The sequence below is a fragment of the Phoxinus phoxinus genome, assembly GCF_949152265.1.
Source record: "Phoxinus phoxinus genome assembly, chromosome: 4".
In the NCBI taxonomy this organism is placed as follows: domain Eukaryota; kingdom Metazoa; phylum Chordata; class Actinopteri; order Cypriniformes; family Leuciscidae; genus Phoxinus; species Phoxinus phoxinus.
Window position 1 is genome coordinate 28,326,904 of NC_136879.1, and position 10,506 is coordinate 28,337,409.

The 10,506-nt window shown below is 39.8% G+C and overlaps 1 protein-coding gene across 3 annotated transcripts in view; it reads left to right on the forward strand.

Annotated features, from left to right (window-relative positions):
* Positions 1-1,716: 1,716 nt before the first annotated feature.
* aipl1 (aryl hydrocarbon receptor interacting protein-like 1) overlaps positions 1,717-10,506 on the forward strand; it is a 15,356-nt gene continuing 6,566 nt past the window's right edge. For 2 of the 3 annotated variants that reach the window (XM_079609830.1, XM_079609829.1), the window contains exons 1-2: positions 7,341-7,496; positions 8,957-9,024. The gene's annotated coding sequence lies outside the window, so the exon portion shown is untranslated. Of the gene's footprint in view, positions 1,800-1,939; positions 2,201-7,340; positions 7,497-8,956; positions 9,025-10,506 lie in introns of those variants that run through there. The other variant, XM_079609831.1, reaches the window with a different exon arrangement.

A 10,506-nucleotide genomic window follows, 5' to 3' on the forward strand; every position in this document is an offset into this window, starting at 1 on the left:
ACGGCCTCAAGAGACTGAGGGTGATTCATGGTGACTGTTCGGTCTTATAGCCAGGAAGAAGAAAAAAAATTGCTTTGTAAAAAATAAAGTCACATGGAATGTAAGGCTGTCAGTGTCATTTATAGCATGTAGGCTACACTACAGGGCTCCATATTTATATATCTGCATCCCAGCTGATCTTTGCTGTTCATGTCATTGACACTCACTGCGGGAATGGCCTATGGCCCAGATTTACAGCGTCTAAATGTTCCTCATTTGTTTAACTCAGTGCTGACGTAAATGATCACTCCTTTTACGTTTTGACAGTGTGCTTTAACGGGAGAGTTCACGCAAAAATGAAAATCATTTACTCATGTAGGTTCAAACCTGTATGACATTTTTTTTCCATGGAGGACGTTTGAATTCTGCTGTCACTTTGTTTGGAACTATTTCATTGGCAGAACACAAATAGACAAAGAACTGACAATATTGTTTGTCAAATACAAGTTACTCAATATTAATTTCTTGTTTATTGACCTGTTGTACAAAAGCAATAACACGCAATCTGCTTTTGTACAACAGCCTCCCTCATGCCTGTGACCAGATCCCAGCCGTGCAATTCAGAACAACAGCATTCTCCCTCATGTTATTGCTTAAATAGCACTACTTACCCAAACGCAGGGTTTGACAGGCCTCAGCCCGTTGAGAAAGATCAGCTGAGAGCAATAATGAGCCAGTGTGGGAAACATCACTGTTCCTTTTTTATTAAACAATAGCGCTAGGCAACATGCCATGCTGCTGTTGCTTGTCATGTCACCTTGTTCACATGGACACACACACTGTTCACGAGGAAAAAGGAACTACATTCATTCCTCTAACCGCACTGTGGCAGAACAGCTTTATATTGTCCGTCTGTACGTGTCAATGACGTGGTGGAATTTACAGTCCCACAAAGACTATTATACAAAGCCGCGTGTATTTTAAATGCAATTTCCAAAAAAAATGCATATTTGAAAATGAAGATGCACAATTATTTCACCTTAAAATAAAATGTTTTTTTTAGTTTCTTCAGATTATTTGCTTTAAAGTGAGTAATCATACCCATTGCTGTAAATAACTGTCACTGCATGTAAATGTTAGTTATTAATTTATTATATATAAATGATACAATAATAATAAAATATTCATATAAAATACAAAATATACATTTTAAATAATTTTTATATAGAAAATATATATATATATTTTTTTACTTTAAATATACCATTATATTGTTTACATGTTTACATAAAACAGTTTGAACTTTGGTGCCCTTTGAAGCTAAACAAAACCTAAACACGCATAATTGGTCGTAGACGTAAGTCTAAAAAGAGGATTACCATTGTCAGGTTGTCCCGTTCACCCCAAAACAATCCGATGTTTTGTCACCTAGCAGACAGTTGATCTCTCTCAGACCATTAGACTAAAGGGCCTGACAGACCAGATGGTACCACAGCAAATCATACGAGGTCAGAGAATTAGAGGAGGTTGCAGTGTGTACAGTGTCATTAATATTCCAGGAATTATATATCAGAAATGTACCCAATAGAAAGTAATAAGTGATATAAAAAAGGCTTGTGGCTCAAAGCTCAAGTGTGAGGGAGGGAGTGTCGAGGGAGACGTACGCAGACGCATCATGTCCCTTTAATGAGATTGTCTAGCTCGTCTAGTTCCCCTGGTCAGACTTTCCATAGAATTACATAACCAGCCTTTAAACAGAGAAGGGAATCGTCTGGTGGACAGGTCCTGTAATGACGTCGCTGCAAGGATTAAGCATGAAGGTACAAAGATGACAGATTAATGTTTTTAAATTAATTTCAACTGCCTGTATTTTCCCCACTCTAATTCTTCATCCTCTCCATCCATTCCTTCCTGCGCAGAAATGTACTCATTTAATCAATCTTTCACCTTTTCATTCTAGTATCTTCCAAACAGGATCTCTCCGCTGGCTATTTCTGGATCTGCTGGCTGCGTGCTTCTATATGTACACTGCTTTATTTAACCAGGAGGCCACTAACTTACTCATACATTGGTGTGGGTGTACATATGCTCTGAGTCATCCAGCCCTCAGACACTCTGCATATGGGATTTTCCAGCAGCATCTAATGAATTCACAAGACTGTGGGAGCGGCTATAGTCAGGGCCTGAACATGGACCTGGGCTGAAGTCCCTAAAACAACAAGTAAGGCAAAGTTTGAGAGCAAGTACGCATATTTGTGTTAAATTATGATCACATAAACCATAGATGCGTGTTAATCACAAATTACCAAAACATTATTGAACATATTATCTAACTCACATGATATATATATATATATATATATATATATATATATATATATATATATATATATATATATATATATATCCATGCTAGTGAGTTATAGGGTTAGTTGGGTTCATAGTTAGTTAGCTGGTGGATTCTTAAGATGGTGGATTAAGTTGCAATGAAAGAGAAGTATCGATAGATTTTTTTTTTCCTATACAGTTTTGAGACGTACGTCCAAGTAAAACATTATCAAAAAAGAAAAAAAAAGTATGGTGGAGACCAGTAAGAAAGAGGCGGAGTTTAAAGTGACTAAATGATTGGAGAAATCTGACACGTCACCTGAGTATGTACGTAGTTTCATAAGAAGATTGAGTTAAGATATTCTGATAGGTCAAAAATGAAACATGGATAAATCATTCAGAAATGCAATTTCAAAATATACAGGGTGAATTTTCATTTCAAACAATGTTACAGGTTTGTATGTCTTTAGAAGACTTGCTTGTTTAAATAAAAAATACTAAAACTGTCCATTTTCATGCTACAATATCCTCTTCTGTGCTCTAAGCAACACAATATACTGGCAGTTTTTGGCCCTGTTTACACCTGGTATTAAGATGCGTTTTGTTCGGTCGATCACTGGTGGACGATGCTAAATACATGTGTAAATGGGGTCTAAGACGTTTTGAGCTTGTCCACTTTCAACCACTTCCAGAGGTAGTTGAAAACACATCCAACCTGACTGCTTTCGTAGTGTAAAAGCTCAGTCGAATGTGTTCGAACAGCCACAAAAGACCGCCTGCTCTCCGCCTACTGACATAATGCATAAACATTATGGGAAGTGCGCTAACCAGACGGGATTTAAGCTTGCAGACTCAAGTTTTGCTTGAAGACGGAAAATGTACCAAGCACAATGTTCTCTCACCATTTCATATTTCTATCACAAACTAGAAACGAAAGCTAATTTTGGCCATTATTTTGCCCAAATGTATAAAAACTCCCATAGACCCTTCCATCGAAGAAGAGAGATGGAATAAAACACCAGGTGTAAACGGGAATGTGTCTCCCTCGTACTTGTGATCCGATCGACCAAAAATGCATCTTAATACCAGGTGTAAACAGGGCCTTTGTTGCTGAATGAATCAGTGTTTATGAACGAATCGGTTGAGTAAATTATTCAATGACTCATTCAGAAAGACAATCCCTTTTTGCATTCGTAAATGATTCGGTTTTTCGAATGAAATGGTTGAATGCATGATTGAATGACTCATTCATAAAGAATCACTTTTTGCATTCCTAAATGAATCAGTGTTTCATTCATCTTCATCTCTGAGTAGGTATTTCTTTTGAATAAGTAATTTGTGACCTTTAAAGAGTTTTCTTCTATATAGGGCATGTATGAATTTAGGTAACACATTATTTCAATGGTCCACTTTAGACATTCTACTAATTATAAGTAACTTTACAACTACATGTCAACTAACAATTAGAGTATTAGTCGAGTATTAGTGGACTGTATGCTAACACTTTATTTTGATGCTCCCTAACAGACATTCTACTGACTATAAGTAACTTTGCAAATTCTTCTTCTTACTCTAACCCTTACCAAACAGTCTACTAACAGCCTGCCAATCCTCTAAGAGTAAGTAGACATGTAGTTGGCAAGTTTCTTATAGTTGGTAGAATGTCTAAAGTGGGCCATCGAAATAAGGAGTAACCTGAATTTAATCCGGACGTACCACATTTGCCATGTTGTCATTGTTATTTGACCTACGAGGATCAGTTTCCTTGTTTCACTGCCATTTACAAATCCTCTCCCATGGCCTCATGGGATAGAAAAGTGTCCATTAGATGAGCATATCAGAACCACGCTGAAAGTAGTAAGTCATCAGGGAACTTTTCATCTCCTATTTTATGAATACTTTGAATTCTGACATACTACTTTTTTTCACATACTGTTTTTTACCTATATAGTAGAGAAGTGTGCGAGTTCGGATGCAGCCAACCACTTCCTAAGAAAATCCTTATTTTTGAACACGAAAATGATTAATTAATTGATTCAATGACTCACTCATAAAGCCAGTCACTTGTCAAAACCTACGGCTGTAACTATGTAACCTGCTGAAAGAATCAATTCATATTCCCACCACTAATGCATGCATTCACAATCTGTCAGGAACGCTCAAACAGAGACAGCTCGGCCAATCAAATCAGAGGTTGAAACTAACTGTTGTATAATGGGGGTGTGAGTGTTTGCTATTCATTGCACATACCATCATATATCCAAGCTTTAAAGCCAACATGAGCCTTCACCTGCATATTTAAAGAAAAAGTTGATAGCTGTTTGCAAACACACGTTAGGCTTCTGTGTTACCAGAGCAGCTTTTTAAATTCAGAATAGATTGCAAGAACGCTTTTTCTCTGGCATTCCCACATGCACGCTCCCTCAAACTCTCTCACGCTCTTTCTCTTTCTTGTGGCTAATTGACCCATTTTTCCAGGGGAGAGGTTTGCGTTTGATTCAGGGAAGGTCAGTGAGTGCGTTGGGGTGGGTCTGTGGTCTAAGATGTTGGTGTAAGCTCTCTGAGGCCCTCACCTGAGCCCTTCGCTTGCATCCACACCCTGTCGCCCTCGTGATCTGTGTGTATTTATGTTTATTTATAACCTTTCCTGTGAACCATGACAAGTATAGTACAGTACATGCCCTTGTTCACCTGACACTACGAAGCCACTGGGACACAGGAACGTAAAGTATGAGGCGCTACTCTTTTGAGAAACTGCACTCATTCTAGTCCGGACCTCAGATTATTCTTAAGAACATGGATTTCTGCCGAGGCTAAAAACAAAGAGGTTCATTTTGATATTACATCATCATTAAACTGAGGTTTCCACCTATTTGTTTTTCATTCAGGGGATCTAAAGGTGGAGTTCATGTGTTGCGGTGACTCCAGAATCACATGAGCCATATTCCTCAGTCGCATTGCTACATAAACACAGAAGATGTTGTGTTATTCCACAACTTCCCTGCTGCCTGCATTCTTGCGAGCGGACTGTTTAGTGGACCTTTTGCTCTGGCTCTCTGCATGGAGGAATGTGATAATGCATCCCAGCTTTGGCTTAGCCCCGCGGCTGGCCGCCTCGGTCTCTGGCTTCCCAACACGTGTCTGGCTCTGACTCCGCTCCGCTCTGGCCCCCCCGGAGACCTGCGGGACCCAAGAACACCACACACTGCGCACTCCCTCGAGAGATCTCCTCTCCAGCGTCACACTAGCAGCACGTTCAACGACATCTGCGTGACTGAACACTTCGCTCATGCGACCAAATGTCAAAGGCCTGGATGAGCGGCGTGTGTGTGTGAGGTGGGGTTTATGATGGAATGTCTGTGAGGTTACGGAGTGTTCAGGTCTTGAGGCTGGACACATTAAATGAGATTTAAATGAAGAGGATTTGCTGGCCTGCTCTCTTGAATCCAGCATCTTAAGAGGGCTTTGAAGATGCTACTGTAGGACTAAACTGAAGCACACATTGTAAACATTTGGCATTACACTAGAACAGTACCACAGAGTATGATTAGCTTTGGTTATGGTTTCAATGAAAATAAAAGCAGGAATACGATGTGATATGCAAATCTGTCAGGTAAACACCAAAATCCAAATCAGAAATGAAATGTGTCAATAAGCCCAAAGAATAATTCACTTGTCCAGATTGCACCGTGGCTCGCAGGCAGTCCGTGTGGTATAATTTTTGTCATTAGCACATTTTGTGCTAATGGCCCATGTGCAAGTGTTTTGAGTGGGTCCAGTATGTATTTTTGTGTATTTTTACAATTTTGGAGCCCATGCACCCTGTTGTAATTACAGTTGCTAGCTGTGCACATGCATTTTTTGACATGCTAAATTATTTCAAAAGCCAAAAAGAACCATGTAGACTGATAAGGTGAGCAATATTACAACCATAACCAAAGAATAACATAAGAATGACAGAATGCATTTTTGCTAAGCGTTTATGTTTTTCATCAAATGTTGGAGACACAATCGGCCCCATTGCATATAATATACATTTGACATAATAGAAGCAAGCAGAGATACGTTTGCAAGGTTGCAAAGTTTCACATCTGACCTGCAATGAGAAGCATTTATGTGCAAGCTCTCCTGAAATTAGACTGTTATGACTTTAGTAATCCCAGACAAACTACAAAACTGTGAGGGACAACACAGATAAGGTTATAGCCTACGTTGCCAACAACTACAACTAGCGGATATACAACTTTTTTAACAAAGCCAAACATTAAATGCAAATGCAGAATACATAGCAATTTTGCTACTATTACTTACTAGTGCAGCAGGACAAAGACCATCTTGGCATCTGTTTTGCATCCTTTAATTTCACGAAGCTCTCACCAACAAGTAAACGCCACACCAAGATTGACTCTTGTCCAGCCCCTTGCACGACCATTGTCCATTGTTTTCTATTCCTCTTTGGTTGTACTGATAATACTCCTTCGCTAAAGCTATGTTGGTGTGTAGCAGTCAGTCCTTTTAGCAGAATTTCATACCCGCTCACCAATCTCTTACTCACAGAACAGACATTTTGGGGGGAGCATGAGAAAGAAACAGAAGCCATTATAGCCTTATTAGAAGTCAGTCACAGTGTAGGCTACCATCAGAATGATTTTGAAACTTAAATTTTAAGGTAAAAATAACTTAAAATTGCAAAAACTGACTTAGCCCACACTTTAGGTAGTGTGCACATAAAATCATGCAAAAACCTCCAGCTAATGCTCGTTCAAGAATAAACGTGCAAGAATTCAAGAATAAGTCGTTATTCACTGATAATCTTCCCCTCCTCTATGACACTTAAATCTGATATTCAAACGCTTAAAAGGGGTTGTATAATGCCCTTTTCACAAGATGTAACAGATGTACAGAGTGTGTATGTGAAGTTTTAGCTCAAAATATCCCAGATATTTTTTTAAATTGTCACTTTTTGAGGGTGAGCAAAAAACGCACCGTTTTGTATCTGTTCCTTTAAATGCAAATGAGCTGTTGCTCGTGGCATAGGGGGCGGAGCTTCAACAGCTTGCACTCAAACAGACATGCACTGAAAATTTCAAAAACGTTTAGCCTTTTATGTTCAAACTGGATTCAGACAATGATGGAGAGACTCAAGAAGTGACAACAACATGTAGAATGCAACAGGACATTTCTGAATGGTTAGTTGATTAATTTATGTGTAGTTATCTTCTAGTCATTGATTAGCATATTCTGTCGTGATAATCTATAAATCGTGTTCAGGGGACGGGGTTTATGTACATTTTAGGGTTGGTGATGTCACTAACCCCGAAAGAATGTTGTGTAGTCCTTACCAGCTGTGTGTTGTAGTCCTTAAAAAGCAATTTCTTTAAAAGCAAAATAATTTTTTTTCTTTTTTTTTGCTTTGAACTTTGAGCATTGCAACTTTGCAGATGTTGTTTATGCTCAAACAGCAGCATTACACACTAACTAAAGTTAGAAAAGTGAAATCATAATCAACCACCCCTTTAAAGAAGCCTTGCAACAGGTTTAATGTCCATGAAGTCAATTCCATTTTGACCGATTTCACTCTTTTGACCAAAACTTTGAATGCATCTTTTTGAATGAGATTTAGCTAATTTACAAGCCACGGTAAATGACAAACAGCTAATATCGTCCTCAGTGCAAAATGACACCTGTGCATAGATCACTGTGGGCGTTTTGGCAGTGCAGAGGAGGGTGACCTGTCTGTGTGTTAAGTAATGCTGTGCTTAGAGAGAATTATGACCAGACTCTTTAGTGATAAGGCTTTGGCCCGTGGAGTGTCCGTGTTGTCTTCCATAGGTCTGCTGTTGGACACTGCAGGTCTCTAAAGTGCGAAGAGGTTAAAGAGCATTTAAGGCTGAGAACTGGACCATCTGGTTCTACAGCCATCCCAGAATATCCCAGTCAGCTGGTCTCCCTGAGTGACGGAGCTTATAGAATAGCTTGTCCCACATGATGGTGGGAAAGGTGGCTGTGTCAGCAGGCACTCAGTGTGTGAGTGTGCGCTCATGTGCCCTTTGTACTGCCTGCTATGCGCGGTGGTATGTATCTAAAGGTCGAAGGGAGGTACATGAGGCTCCAGCGGGGAGATTTCGGGCCACTCGTTGCTCTAGTTCCCAAAGGCCAACATGACACTGTCAACTTTGAATTCATTATCCTGTCAGGAGTTTGTATCATATCAGGGAACTCAGAATAGTGTCAAGTTTCATCTCTGACAAGTTTTCCTGTATGTATGAATACATAAATCTAACTTTTAAAGTGAAAGACAGAGTACTGATTACAAGAAGCATTCTGGGGTTAAGTGAGTTGCTCAAGGGCGCAATAGTCACAGATCGGGTTTGTGATCCCAACTCCTGTCACCTTATTTTGAGAATAAACTGGCAACCTTGGTGTTTTAAGGCTAACACCCTACATGATTCATGGCTTGTCCAGTTGTTCATTACAGATAAACATAAGAAACATTTCTAGCCAATGAAATGTTTCTACAAAAATAACTAGGAAAATGTATATCCATTACAGAAATATCCATGACTTTTAAGTTTGCTACAGGTTTAGACATTTTGAAAAATTGTAGAACAGAACAGTGTTTGGTTTTACAGGTGTGTCTGTTTTGCAGGCCCAGGCAGCTCTGATCAATTCAGAACAAAGTGGAACAAACAGACCCCCTCCTGCTGGAGCTTACAGGTATTACATACACTCACCTCACTGCTATCTATCCCTCCATCAATCCATCCATCCCTCCATCCAATAGATGTTCTGGTTAGAGGACATGCACACACACACACACACACACACACACACACACACACACACACACACACACACACACACACACACACACACACACACACACACACACACACGAACACACCAACACCAGTGTGTGGAAGCTTGTCATACAGGGATGTCCAGGGCTCCTATGATTCAGGACCTGTCATATCTGTTGTAAAGGAACAGTGAACTCATGGCTCAGTAAACCATGGGTGACTGAAGAGTCTGAAAGAAGAGGACAGGATGTGTGAAAAAGCCACAGAAAATGGGCTCCCTGGGGATTGGCGTCTCAGATACCACTTCTTCTCCTAACACAGGATGTTTCCTACACTTTTCATGTAGTAAGGTCAGCACAGCGTGTCACATTATGACAAGGCTGGATGAGAATGACACATAAACACCCACACACACACACACACACACACACACACACACACACACACACACACACACACACACACACACACCACACACACACAACACACACACACACACACACACACACACACACACACACACACACACACACACACACACACACACACACACACACACACACACACTGCTCCTCATCTCTTTATGAATACAGGATCAAAGCTAAATTCTGAGCCCAACAGTGAGTGTCACATTACATGAGAGGATCACTGCTACATTTTCAATATTCAGCTTTTCATCGTACAGTAGCATCATCTCAGCGGAGCACATGTCGTTCTCCACGTGGCCGCACGACGCAGCATGCGTGGGTGAACTGACGCAGTCTCCATGACTCACTCCGACAGCAAACCTCACTTACAGCATCATTAATGTCCTTCTGCGTCTGTGGCAGGTGAGCAATCACAGAGCTGCAGAGATCAGCAAACAGCCATGGACATCTTGACAAATCAACTGACCCTAGCTAGAATTTAAAAGATTTTAAATTAAATGAACCTGCCTAGCTCTGCTCCAGAAACAATTATCTATTAGCAAGTAAACAAACAAAAACAATTTAATAAAGATCAAGACGGACGATATGCTTATATACATTATTTTCAGCTCTGTCACAGGCTAGAAGTCAAAAAGCAGGGTAAAAGATCACCCAAAGATCAATTTAGCAGAATCAAATCCTTTTTTCTTTTTGTGATTAGAGTAACATCAAAGGCCATAAATCATAAAAAACACCATATAAGTTAAGTCTGAATGGGTTAAACCTTGTCATAACAGTGAAACTGTATAATACACGGCTCTGTCATTAACATTTTTTAATTAGTTTTGTTTTACCTACAAGGTTATTTTAAAATTGAACATGGCACCCTTTTCAGGAAGACCAACAACTTCATAAATAGTTTTTTGCTAGATTCAGGCCTGTGCCCATGGCAACATGCTGATCATTTAGCTTTTAGCTTTTTTAAGCCTCAG